The sequence below is a fragment of the Sylvia atricapilla genome, unplaced genomic scaffold (genome assembly GCF_009819655.1).
Source record: "Sylvia atricapilla isolate bSylAtr1 unplaced genomic scaffold, bSylAtr1.pri scaffold_99_arrow_ctg1, whole genome shotgun sequence".
NCBI lineage: Eukaryota > Metazoa > Chordata > Aves > Passeriformes > Sylviidae > Sylvia > Sylvia atricapilla.
Genome location: NW_027077180.1, coordinates 1 through 13,787, shown reverse-complemented (window position 1 = coordinate 13,787; position 13,787 = coordinate 1).

Here is a 13,787-nt window from a genome sequence, read left to right as displayed (position 1 = left end):
CGGTGGGAAGGGGCGGGGTTTGGGTCTGAGTGATGGGTGTGGTAGCCAATGGGACATCGAGGTAAGGGTGAAGAGGGGGTTGGGGGCGTGGGGATGCACGCCCACACACGCGGGGAGGGGCGGTTTTGATTCTGAGTGACAGGTGTAGCAGCCAATAAGAGCGAGAGTGCGGTGGGTGCGAGCCTCGCCCACCATAGCACACGTTGATGGGTGGAGCTTAGCTCTGAGTGACGGCCCAGCAGCCAATGGGTTCTGGAAATTAAATGATGGGCGGGGTCTGGCTCTGAGTGACGGCTGTGGCAGCCAATGGGACATCGAGGTAAGGAGCGGAGGCTGTGGGGGCTGAGGTGATGGAGAGGTCACTGAGATGGATGTGGTGACCCTGGAGTGTTGTGAGGGCCTGAGGTGGTGGACAAGTCGCTCTGAGGGAGATTTGGTGACACTGGACACTTGTGAGGGGTTGAGGTGATGGCCAGGTCACTCTGAGGGAGATTTGGTGGCCCTGGACTGTTGTGAGGGGCTGAGGTGGTTGACAGGTCACTCTAAGGGGGTTATGGTGACCCTGGACACTTGTGAGGGGATGGAGGAGCTGTGGTGGGTGACCCTGTGGTGACAATGGAGTCACTTCGTGCCCTGTGCCCACCGTGAGCTGCCAGCTCTGCCTGTGGGACTGCTGGGAGGGATACAGGAGGCTAAGTGGGAATTAAGGGTGGGGAATTACAGTAATACCTGCTCCAGCCATAATTCCTGTCACACCTGCAATATCCCATGGCCCTGAGTGAAAGCTGAGCTGCTCTCAGTGTGCTAAATAAACAACAAAAAAACCCCCTTTGGATTTACCCTCATTCCATTCGACCAGCACACAATAAATCCCATTTCAGAGAATTTTTCTGTGTTGGGAAAGGCTGGATACTCAGTCCCTCTTCCCTACCGTGTTAAGATGCAAATATGTATCTTCTCTTATAAATAACTTTGATTTTATATTCTTGCTTTTGGTGTAAGATAAAGCCTGTGGCCTGGAAACAACGTGTAGCAGATCTGCAGCTGGTGGGCTGAAGAGATGGAGATTGGAAAACGTCCTGGGAATATTGTGAGGCAAAAAGAGGGGAAAAAAAACAATTGCAGAGAACACAGGAGTCACCACTTTCTGCAGAGAGACTGAATTAATCTCGTTTCTTAAGCTTTTGAGGAGAAGAAACTGTTCAGACCAAACGGGGTGAAAAAGCGTGAAATAACATCCGAGGATATAAAAGTGGAACCGGGAGGGAGGAGGCAAAAAAAAAAAAATTAAAAAAATATAAAAAATCCAAAGGCAGGTGGCTGCTCGCTTCGAAGGCTTTTATTTATTAATAAACACAACGCACTCCAAACGTTTGGCTGCTCGACAGAATCCTCAAAAGCCTTGGAGAGGGATCAAAGTTCTGCTGCCTCCACGGCTCGGGGAATAGCAGCGCCTTTGAGGACAAGCGTGGCAATGTCGCTGCTGTGCCCGCAGGAGGTGGCTTTGTCCCCTCGGGGTGGCCTTGGGGACACTTGGGTGCTGCTGTCTGAGGTGCTGAAGCTGCAGTTTCCCCACCATCACCTTCTGGAAATGCTGGAAAAAAAACCCAAACTGTGTTTCAGCTGAAAGCCGGAATTCTCTTTTGTACCAGCGCGGAGCAGAAATTGAATTTGGTGGTGGTTTTGCGATGCTGAGGGTGTCACTTGGAAGCTTTGAAGGGTAAAATGGATCCACGCCAGGCTGCAGAGCTCCCAGACTGTATTTTTTTAAGGTTTTTTTGGGTGATTTGTGCAAGTTTTGTCCCTCAGCTCGGGGCTGCTGCAGAGGGAAGGCGCCGTGACTCAGCGGGCAGCCAACAGGGAATTCAAAAAGGCAAAAACTGGCACGATTCCCTGAAAAGGGTGCTGAGTTTCCCCGTCCTGCACAGCAGAGGCTGGGATTCACGGAGCCACGGGGAGAGAAGGAAACGTGAGCCAATTGATCTTTGAAAAGGTGTTTTCTGCTTCCAGGAGGTGACAATGTGCAGGCGATCATCCCGAGGGAGAACCCGGCAAAGGGAGTGAGCAGCTGGAAGTGCTGGCAGGAAAAAATGCCAACCTCTGGGAATGAGGAGAGGCCTTTCCCTGAACCTGACTGGAATTCCAAAGGCCCAGCAGCTCTGGGATTTGCTGCACTGGGTTGGATTGGTCTCCAGGAATTCACAGAGATTGGATTCATTGGATTGCTCTCCAGGAATTCCCAGGGCTGGGATTCATTGGATTTGTCTCCAGGAATTCCCAGGGATTGGATTCATTGGATTGCTCTCCAGGAATTCCCAGGGCTGGGATTGGTCTCCAGGAATCCAAAGGGATTGGATTTGTCTCCAGGAGTTCCCAGGGCTGGGATTGCTCTCCAGGAATTCCCAGGGGTGGGATTCATGGGATTGGTCTCCAGGAATTCAAAGGGATTGGATTAATGGGATTTGTTTCCAGGAATTCCCAGGGCTGGGATTGCTCTCCAAGAATTCCCAGGGGTGGGATTCATGGGATTGGTCTCCAGGAATTCAAAGGGATTGGATTTGTCTCCAGGAATTCCCAGGGATTCATTGGATTGCTCTCCAGGAATTCCAGGGATTGGAATCACTGGGAATTGCTCTCCAGGAATTCCCAGGGCTGGGATTCATTGGATTTGTCTCCAGGAATTTCTGTGAGGAAGCAGAGCCAAAGGAGCCCAGCCTGGCCCAATCCAGGGGAAAAATCAGGATATTTTCCTGCTGGGATGGAATCATTGGGATCAGGGTGGAGCAGGGATCACGTGGGGAGGGAGGAGCAATTAAAGCATCCAGGATGTTCATTAAGCAAATTAATCACTTTATTTCCCCCCTGCTCTGGTCACATATTTATAATTTTATTTATTTCATGCTCAGGGAGCTCAGAGTGTTTAAAACTCAGGAATTCCAGGACACTCCAGGTTGTTCCAAAAATATTTAGTTCATCATATCTTAAAGGTTTTATAATAAAGAATTTAATCCATATGATATAGATATAAATGAATATTATATATTTTACCATGTATTAAAGGTTTTATAATAAAGACTTTCATCCATATGAATAATACAGATATAAATAATACAGATATAAAGGAATAATATTTAGTTCATCATATCTTAAAGGTTTTATCATAAAGAATTTCATCCAAATTCTCAATTTTCTTCATTTTCTCTCTCTCTCTCTCTTTGTTTGCCTTTTTCTTCCCTTTTTCCTTAAAACAAATCCTGAATGAAAATCCCTTAAAATTTTACTCCTTTTTACCACACCCAAATGCCAAGAAATGAAAGAACAACAACAACAAAAAAAATCCATTTTTTTAAATAAAAATAACCAAAATTCTCTATGCTGCCCGAATTCCAACCAAATAATTTTTTTTATTTCATTTTTTAAAGGGGTTAAATCCACAGGGGGAAAAAAATCATTTAAGAATTAATTTTTATTTTTTTTTCCAGTACAGCTGAGCCATTTCTCCTGACTTACCACGAGAGGGACACAGAGGGAAAGCCAAAGGAGCTGGGAAAGAAAAAGAATCCGAGGAGCAGCTCGAGGTTGGGATCACAGCGACACATTTCCCTTCTGGTTGGGAATTTCTGCATTCCCACAGCTCCTGTCATCCCTTAAAACCCCGATTAATCCTCACAGGGGATGGGCTAAGAGATGTAAATTTATTTTTTTTCTTGTTGTTGATTTATTTTTTTTTAATTCGTTCATTTTGAGTTGTTGATTGATTTGTTCATTTTTATATTTATTTGTTAATTTATTTTTGGTTTTTTGGGGTTTTTTGTTTTGGTTTTTTTTTGGGGGGGGGGGGGGAGTTTTGTTTGGTTGGGGTTTTTTGGTTTGTTTGGGGTTTTTTTGGGTTTTTTTTTGGTTTTTTGGGGGTTTTTTGGGGTTTTTTTTCCCTCCAGGATTTCCTGGTTTTCCCCTCAGTCTGTTTTTATTTTTCCCTTTTGAATGTCAGGGCAGGGAGAGGTTGAGCTGCCTGGGATTTGATTCCATCCCCAACTCCTGGAGCAACAAATCCCCCCAGGATTTTCTGGAGGTTTTTTGGGGTGGGGGAAATATTTTTCCTCATCCCTCAGGGAATTTTTGGGGAGGAATTTCTGTTCATTCCCAGGGAAGTTTCCCTAATCAACAGCTGATGATGCAAATGTCAGGAAGTCCCAAAATCCCATCAAATTCCTGCCATGGAACAAAAACTCCATCAAAACCTCCCTTGAAGTAAATATTGAATATTTCGTGGGGCTTTTGTGGAATTAAAAATGCTCCTGGATTGGAATTAATGCAGAGTGGATTTGGAGGGATCTGCACTGGATTCATCCTGAATGTCAGCAAAGCTTCACTGCTGGGCACTGGCATAAAAATGCTGGGAAAAAGGAAAAGAGGAGGGGAAAAAAAACCACCTTATTTTTTTTTATGTGACATGAGAAGATAACAGATAATAAAAGATAATTAATAAAAGATAAGAGCAGGAGATGAAAAGCAGCAAATGAAACTTGGTGGTTCCAAACCAGCTCCAAATCAACACTAAAAATAAATAAATTCAAATAAAAACGTGGGAAATCCAATAAATTGGGGGTTAATATTAAAATAAGAATTCGAAATGCTGAGTTTCAGCAGGAAACTTGAAATTTTTCCCCCCAAAAATGTGTTAAAACTCCCATTTCCTTTAAAAAGAGCTGAGACAAAAGGACAAGACCTGGACTGAAGGAATTAATGCAGGAATAAAAAGGATTCTCATGGCCACAACTTGTGGCTTTTGTTGCTTTTTTAGCTGCAGAATCTCCAGGTGAAGTTAAAACTCACTAAAAAAAATTTACAAGAGTTCCTAAAATCCAAGAAAAAAAACCAAAAAAATTGGAATTCTTGAATTTATTCAAGGAGATCTTTTTTGGGGAGGGGATAGAGATCTGTTTATATCTTTAATAAATTGATTTTTAATAGGGATCTGTTGCCTATTAAAGCTGCTTCTGGAAGGAGCAGAGTTGATAAAAAATCCTCAATTTCCAAAGGGGCATCAACAGCTTTGGGGAAAAAAACACCTTAATAATAATAATAATAATAATAATAATAATAATAATGATAGAAAATAAGGACATTTTTTTTTCCAAAGCAGATGTTGTTGGAGCTGAGCTTAAAAAAAAAACCCCAGCAAAATAAGCCCAAATTGGAGCTTTTTGATGGGCTCCAAAATGTCCCTGTTTGTTGGGATTGCTGGCAGCTTTCCTGGGCAGATGGAGGGGAATGTGGAGTAATGGAAAATCCAGACTTCCCACAGGGCTGGAGATCCTCCTCTCCAAAATAAAAAATAAAGGAAAACAGGGAATTTTCAGTTTATTCTCTGAAAATTTGGGGATATCTGGAGTTTTGGCAGGTTTTTTGGGGTTTTTTGGGGTTTTTTTTTTTTGATGTGGTGACAAGATGATTTTCTCCTCAGCTTGTTGGTGAGGAGAAAATACAAATTATTTTATTTTTAAATTTTGGGAGGAGGGATTAACCTGAGGGTTGGGGGTTGTGTCTTCAAAGAAAAAAAAAATCAGTTTAAAAATCATCATTTAAAAACAATCCTTTAAGAATCAGGAATTTTGGTGTCCCACCTTGGGGTTTTTTGGGTTTGTTTTTTTTTTTGTGCTTTTGGCATGAGGGAATAACCAATTTACATTCTCTGCTTAGAAAATAAACCCTCCCAAGGAAATCTTTTTTTTCCTGTTCTGGGAGAAATCTTCATTTGGGCTCTTAATAATGAAATAATGAAAGGAATTAATAATTTGGGGCGTTTGGCTGAGTGTCCCAATGTGTGTTTGGATTTCCAGAACCAAACACCTTCACCCCAAAAAAAAACACCCCTGAAACAGGGAAAAGCATCTCCTTTTCTGGCCTCCACCCCTGAAGAATTTTCCTTTCAGTCTTTTTTTGATGTTAAATTTACCAGCTTGGCTTTCTCCTCCTCCTCTTAAAAACCCCCGAGTTGGGACAAGGAGTGTAAAGTCTTTTTATTTTTGCTTCCTCAGTTATAGGAAAAGCTGGTGATATTTCATCAAGTTTCTTTTTCTTTTTCTTTTCCTTTTTCATTTCCTTTTTCTTGTCCTTTTTCATTCCCTTTTTTCTTTTTCTTTTCCTTTTCTTTTTCCTTTTCTTTTTCCTTTTCTTTTTCCTTTCCCTTTTTCTTGTCCTTTTTCATTCCCTTTTTTCTTTTTCTTTTCCTTTTCTTTTTCCTTTTCTTTTTCCTTTCCCTTTTCCTTTTTCTTTTTCCTTTTATTTTCCCTTTTCCTTTTCCCTTTTCCTTCCCTTTCCCTTTCCCTTTCCCTTTCCCTTTCCCTTTCCCTTTCCCTTTCCCTTTCCCTTTCCCTTTCCCTTTCCCTTATCTTTTCCTTTTCCTTTTCCTTTCATTTTCTTTTCCCTTTTCCCTTTTCCCTTTCCCTTTCCCTTTCCCTTTCCCTTTTTCTTTCCCTTTTTCTGCTTGAACAGAACTTTAACCCAAACCCAAGCAGGCAGGAGGGAGCCCCAGAGTGTTGGCTGTTTGCAGTTCTTTTGCAAAGTCGTTTGAAGGCCCTTCCCCAGGAGCTGGCTTTGGACACGCCGGTTTTGAGGAAGGGCAGGGAATGTTTTCCTTGCCGAGCTGTGTGGATTTGGGGAGGAATGCAGCCCCAGGGCTGTGAATGGTCCCAGTGTAGTTGTGGGAGGCCTTCCCAGAAATGAGGAGTTCCTCGGGGAGGAGCCCAGCAGTGTCACCAGACAGCCCCGGGGACAGCATCAAAGGGCTCTGGGCTCCCACATTCCCACCCCGTGTTCCCACAGGGAATGTTCCCATCCCAGGATGCCTCCAACCCCCGGGAACAGAGAGACCCTTCAACTGCCTCTGCCCCAGCTGCTGGGAGGTTCCCCTCATCCCACCCGGCTTCAGCACCTCCCAGGGGCTTCCCTGGCCAAGGGTTATCCATTTCCCTTTTTCCAGAGCCTCGGGAGGGATCCTGTCCCTGCCTCAGGCCAAGGATTATCCATTTCCCCTTTTCCAGAGCCTCGGAAGGGATCCTGTCACCTCCTCAGGCCAAGGATTATCCATTTCCCTTTTTCCAGAGCCTCGGGAGGGATCCTGTCACCTCCTCAGGCCAAGGATTATCCATTTCCCTTTTTTCCAGAGCCTCAGGAGGGATCCTCCCACCCCAAACTGCCACTGCTGGGTGCTGTCACCTCCTCAGGCCAAGGATTATCAGTTTTCCTTTTTTCCATGTGGTTCAGAGCCTCAGGACTGATCCTCTCACCCCAAAATCTGGGTGCTGGGTGCTGTCACCTCCTCAGGCCAAGGACTAGCAGTTTTCCCTTTTTCCATGTGGTTCAAGAGGGATCCTCCCACCCCAAATTCCAGGTACTGGGTGCTGTCCCTGCCTCAGGCCCAGGATTATCAGTTTTCCCTTTTCCCACATGGTTCCAGAGCCTTCTCCCACGCCAAAATGTGGATGCTGGGTGCTGTCACCTCCTCAGGCCAAGAATTATCAATTTCCCTTTTTCCAGAGCCTTGGGAGGGATCCTGTCCCCACCTCAGGGCAAGGATTATCAGTTCTCCTTTTTCCCACGTGGTTCCAGATTCTCAGGGTTGATCCTCTCACCCCAAACTGCCACTGCTGGGTGCTGTCACCTCCTCAGGCCAAGGATTATCAGTTTTCCTTTTTTCCATGTGGTTCAGAGCCTCAGGACTGATCCTCTCACCCCAAAATCTGGGTGCTGGGTGCTGTCACCTCCTCAGGCCAAGGATTATCCATTTCCCTTTTCCCACGTGGTTCCACAGCCTCAGGACTGATCCTCCCACCCCAAACTGCTGCTGCTGGGTGCTGTCACAGGCTCAGGCCAAGGATTATCAGTTCTCCTTTTTCCCATGTGGTTCAGAGTCTTCTCCCACCCCAAAATGTGGGTGCTGGGTCCTATCACAGGCTCAGGCCAAGGATTATCAGTTCTGCTTTTTTTTCCATGTGGTTCAGAGCCTCAGGACTGATCCTCTCACCCCAAACTCCAGGTGCTGTCACCTCCTCAGGCCGAGGATTCTCAGTTCTCCTTTTTCCCACGTGGTTCCAGAGCCTTCTCCCACCCCAAAATGTGAGTGCTGGGTGCTGTCCCCACCTCAGGCCAAGGATTATCAATTTCCCTTTTTTCCAGAGCCTCGGGAGGGATCCTGTCCCTGCCTCAGGCCAAGGATTATCAATTTTCCAGAGCTTCAGGACTGATCCTCCCACCCCAAAATGTGAGTGCTGGGTGCTGTCCCTGCCTCAGGCCAAGGATTATCAGTTTCCCTTTTTTCCAGAGCCTCAGGAGAGATCTTCACACCCCAAAATCTAGGTGTTGAGTGCTGTCCCCACCTCAGGCTGGTGATGGAAACACCTCAGCCCCTCCCTGGCCCTGAGGCACCTTCTCTCCCAGAGCCACAGGAGCCTCTTGGCTTCTCCCTGTGCTGTGTCAGGGGGCAGAGCTCCCACCGGGAACAGCAGCCAGCTGGACAGGGAATAACCACTGGGAAAGGTGTGGGAGAGCCCTGGAATTTCAGAGACAAGGAATTTCGCCGTGGAAATTCAGAGATAAGGAGTTTCTCCATGGAAATTCAGAGATAAGGAATTTCTCCGTGGAAATTCAGAAATAAGGAGTTTCTCCGTGGAAATTCAAAGATAAGGAGTTTTTTTTTTTGTGCTGTTCCCTCCAGGAAGGGTCAGAGGCTGCCACAGGTGCTGTGTTGGGAGTGGAGCCTGGTGGGATTCCTGCATGAGCAGCCCAGAAAAACCCCCGTGGAGGAGTCTGGAAACTCTGAACTGGGGCTGTTTTCACTAAAAATGGCATCACTAAAAACGGCCCTGATTTATGAGCAAACAGAAGTTTGCAAAGTGCTCCAGAAATCCATCAGCCTGATGTCATGTGGACAGGGCCCAGAACACAGAATTATTTTTTATGGGCTTGTTAGCAAGCGTTATGAAGAAATTGAAATGCTCAGTTGGAATTTTTTTGTTTTTGTTTTTGTTTTTGTTGTTTTTTTGGCTATAGGATGAGGGCAAAAAGTCCTGGAATGGATGTGGACAAGACATTCCAGTTTTAGGCCACCCTTCCTGGCTCCAGATGAGAGCACTGGCATCGCTTGAAGAAGGAGATTGCAAAAAGGGGGATGTGAGGGAGGTCTGGAGAGCAAATCATTTCAAACAGCACTTCAGCCATGATGTCATTCCAGCTGAAAAATAATGTTCAAGTTTGGGCAAGAGGAGCCTGGGGCCGACAGCCAGGGTGGGGAGGAACTGCAGCAAAAAAATGGAAAAAAAGTCCAAAAAAGTCCAAAGCCTGGAAGGTCATGGTGGAAAACCAAAACCAGAATAACCCTGAGGAAAGGTGGATTAAAAAAAACCCAACAAAACCTGGAATTGTCTGTGAGTGTGAGGACTCCAAGGAAATGGAGGAAGATGTTAAAACCTTGAGCAGGGTGGTTTTTTTCACTCTTCTGTCTCCAAGGCAGAAGGTGAATCTTGGGGGAGCTGGAGCCCAGCTGAAGGGTTGTTGTGACCCCAAACTGGGATCTCAGAGTGATCCCGAGCTCTGCTCCTGGGATTTAACCCAAATCCAGCCCAAATCTGCACCCACCTCCCTGCCTGGGGAGGCCAGAGGGCTGAAACAGCCACAGGACGATGTTCAGGTGGATTTGGACATCCAAAATACCATCTCAAAGCTGCTTTGTGAGGTTTGAAACGGAGCATCACCCTCAGGCCAGGCTATAGGATCAGGGAGCTTGAAATGAATTCCCACTAATTCAGCCATAAAAAGCTGAGGCTTGGTCAGCCTTGGATAAAGCACATTTTGTCCTTTCCTTGTTCCACCACAAACCACAGCTGAGGGAAAGAAAAAACCAACAAGGCAGCAAAGGAAGGGGCACCTGCAGCTGGAAATGACCCAAAGCTCCTGTTTTAGGAGGAGATTTAGGACTTGGATCTCCCCAGGAACAACTTCTCTTCCCTCTGTGGTGGGAGCCAGCAATGAGCTCAGGCTCTGAGATCAGATTTTGCTGACTCTACAAAGGCTTGAGCCTTGTTCATTCCTCTTTTCCAGAAGTTCCCCTCTCCGAGCTGTGCCTGGAGATTTGATTTTCTCAGGAAATCTCAGCAGCTTTTGCTGCATTTCGTGTCTGGGACACTCAACTCTGCCAACAGAGAGAGAGAAAAAAAAAATTTTTGCTTTTGTCATTCCCATTTCTCCACCTGAGGCGTGGGGTTCCTGGAATTGTGTGAGCTTTTCCTGGAAGAAGTGGTGGAATGGTTTGTGCAGAAATCACTCCAGAGGTGTCCAGGAATTCAGGGAGAGCTCCTGGAATTCTCTCTCCTGCTGGGGGTTTCTCCGGCTGTGGGTGTCACACCCAACGTGCTCTGGCTCCAGGGGAACCTCAGGGAAGAACCTGACCCTGTGCTGGCCAAAAGGAACTGGAATTTTATGGAGGGAACACTGCAAAAAAAAATTTTAAAAAAGCAGAGGATTGATCTTGTTTCCATCTGGGATTAAAATTAAAGGACTTTGGGGCCATCACAGTCAGGCCAAACCTGTGCTCCTTGGGGTTTTTGGGGTGGGAAGAGCAGTTGAGAAGAAGCAAGGAGTGACTGTGGATCTCTCCCAGAGGAAATGATGCTGGAAAAAGAGCAGGTTTGCTCCTGAGGCTGTTTTTCAGCTCTGGGTGGGGTCGGGAGAAGGCACTGCCAGCACTCTCCAGAGCCAGATCATCCCTGGGAGATGTTCTGGGAGCTGAGATCCTTTTCTGGAAAACTCCAGAGGTTTGGATCCGTCTCCATCCTCCTTCTCTTTCTGGAGACCTTCCCGCCCCTTGTGAGGCTGCACACGCTGTTTTTCCATTTCTCTGCAAGGGACCAAAAACCCCAAAAACAACCCCAAGAGCCTGGATGATGCTGCTTTTTCCTCTGAGCTCATCGAGGATGTCCAAAGCAGCACCATTGAGAGATGGGGCCAAGAATCTGTAACGTCTCAAAGCTGAGCAAAAAAATAAAACGTTGTGTGAGAGAAGAGATGGGTGATAAAGGGGAGCTGAGGGGGTGGGAGCCAGGAAAAAAACATGGATTTGGGAGCCAGTGGTTGTCCCCAAAGCCAGGAGGGGGTGAACTGAGCATTTCCACGTTTGTTTGGACCTCTTTAATGAATTGGTTGGATTTGCATTTGTTAATTACCTTGAGTTTCCCTCTGTTTCCCAACCCCTCCAGGGTTTTCTTTATGGAAATTCTTCTCTTTTCTTCTTTGGAAATTCACCTTTTTATGCGAGGAAACTCTTTTTTTTTGGGAGAGACAAAGTTCTGCTCCCGAGGGTGTCCTTGTCCTTGCTCAGAGCATCTCTGTGGATTCATCCTGGTCACAGGCAGGGTTCTCCTGGCTGGAAAATCCTCTGGAATGCCTCAGGAAATCCCTGGGAAAAGGAGACAGAGGGTGAGGGAGGGACACACCGGGGCCTGTCCTGGGATTGTCCCTCTCTGCTGGAATTTGGGAGCTGTCCCCAAAGGAATTCAAAGGGGGTTTTGGGGAAGAAAACTTCTTTCTGGTTTGCTGGGGCTGAAGTGTCAGGCCAAGAGGATGGAGACAAAGCTCTGCTCCACCAGCCCCAGAAGAGGAAGAATTTGATTATAATAAATCCATTTTCTTATTGGAGAGTCTCCTTTTGACGGAGGATAATGAGAGCACTTCAAAGAACAACGTGGGAAATTTGCTCTGTGTTTCCTCTGCCCCTCTTTTCTTCCTGTTCTTCACAGATCTCCTGATTCCACAGGAGGAAAAATAAAAAATCCCCACCTCTCCTGGAGAATTCTCATTGTCCTTCAGAAAGGTTTTCTCCCCCATTCTCCCATCTGAGAAAAAACCCTTTTTCCTCACACAAGTATGAAACGACTCCTCTTAAAACCGAATTTCAGTGAATTTCAGTGGATTTCAGTGACTTTCAGTGGATTTAATCTCTTCCTGAGACAAGACAGAGAACGTTACATTCAATAATCAATTGATCCCCCCCTCCTTTTCTCTGTCCCACTCGGTATTTCCAGTTTGGGAGGAAGGGAATTAACACACAGGGATCGATCCTTTCTTCCTCTCCTTACAACTCAAATCTCATTTCCAGCAGGGGAAAAAGGTTCCTGTCTCCTGCCAAGAGCTGGCTGCAAAACCATTTGTACAGAGCACCTCTTTGATCACTGCTGTCCTGAAAAGACCTGATTCCGCTGCGTTTGCTTCTTCCCAGCTGTTAAATTATCCCGGATATCTCCCTGCTGGATTGGGTGAGGTGGTTTTTTAATGGAAAAAAAGGGGAAAATTGAGAGGAAAATTGGGAGGGGAAACTCAGCCCCATGTTGCAGTCAGTGAGAGGAAGAGGCAAGATAAATGGCATTAATGTTGGATTAATTAATTAGGAGTTGTTGTTTTGTTGGGGGTTTTTTTGGGTGGGTGTTTTTTTGGGTTTTGTTGTGGGTGGGTTTTTTTGTGGGTTTTTTGGGGTTTTTTTTGGGGTTTTTTGTGGGGGTTTTTTTTGGGTTTTTTGGGGGGGTGGTTTTTTTGGGTTTTGTGGTGGGTGGTTTTTTTGGGTTTTTTTGTGGGTTTTGTGGGTTTTTTTGTTTTGTTTAGTTCTGTTTTTTGGGGGTTTGTTTTGGGTTTTTTTCTTTCTCTTCTTTTTTTCTTTTTTTTTTTTTTTTTTTTTTTTTTTTTTTCTTTTTCTGGGTGTTCAGGTGATTTTGGCTGGTTTCCTTTAAAAAAAAAAAAAAAGGCAGCAATTCCTGGGGAAAGGAATCCCCAACTCCCCACTCCTCCAGGCTGAGACATCCCCATTTCCCTGGGGATTTGCCCAGCTCTGTCTCCAGGGGATCTGCAGAATAAAAACCCCACAAGGTTTTCTCTGGAGTTCCAACCCGAATATTTCCATTTTTTCCCCCCAATCCCTGTTATTAGAGGTGACTATTGTCAGGTTCTTTGGGATATTCCCTGCGGAAAAGAGCCATGGAAATTCTTGTCCTGGATGTCCCCAGCTGTGCCACGAGACCACCAAAAACCCTCCATAAAAAAAAAAAAAACAAACTCCACTCACTCCAAAAGATGATTTTTTTAAAAATTCAAAGATATCGGAGATTTCTGGGGCTAAAAAAAAAACAATAAAAAAACCTCCCACTGAGCCTCATCTGAACCATCCTTGCCACCACAAAAACACCATTTTCCCTACCAAAAAAATTTAAATTTTTCTGCATCTCCAGAGCCCACCGTGAGCAGACAGCTCCAGGAGATTCCCAGGAACCAGCCCCAGGGTTCTGCCTGTCCAGAGGTCGGTGCCAGATGTTCCTTTGGAGCGAATAAATATTTTTGGGAGGCGTTCAGAGGCAGCTCAGTGCTCGCTAAGAGAGGTCCTGGAGCTATTAAAGCGTGGCCGTGCTGTCGTGGTTTAGGGGGAAAAAGGAACAAGCCAAGCTGCTTGGAAGAGGATTTTTTTGGTTGTTTTGAAGCTCTGCCATCCCGGGGAGAGTTGTTGAGTTGGGGTTTATTTTTATTTTTTTGAGGGGAAGGCAGAGCAGTAAATCTGTGTTATTGTCATTACGGCTCGGCGAGGTGTTTTTCAGGAGAAAATCCTTTTAAAAAAATTTTAAAAAAGAGGGAAATCGCAGCCAAAGTGAATTTTTTTTTTAAGTGGGAAAACCTGAATACTCGGAGCGTGAATGTCCCAACAATTCGCAGCAAGCCGCGATGTGGCTTCACCCTCTGCTCCTCTCGCA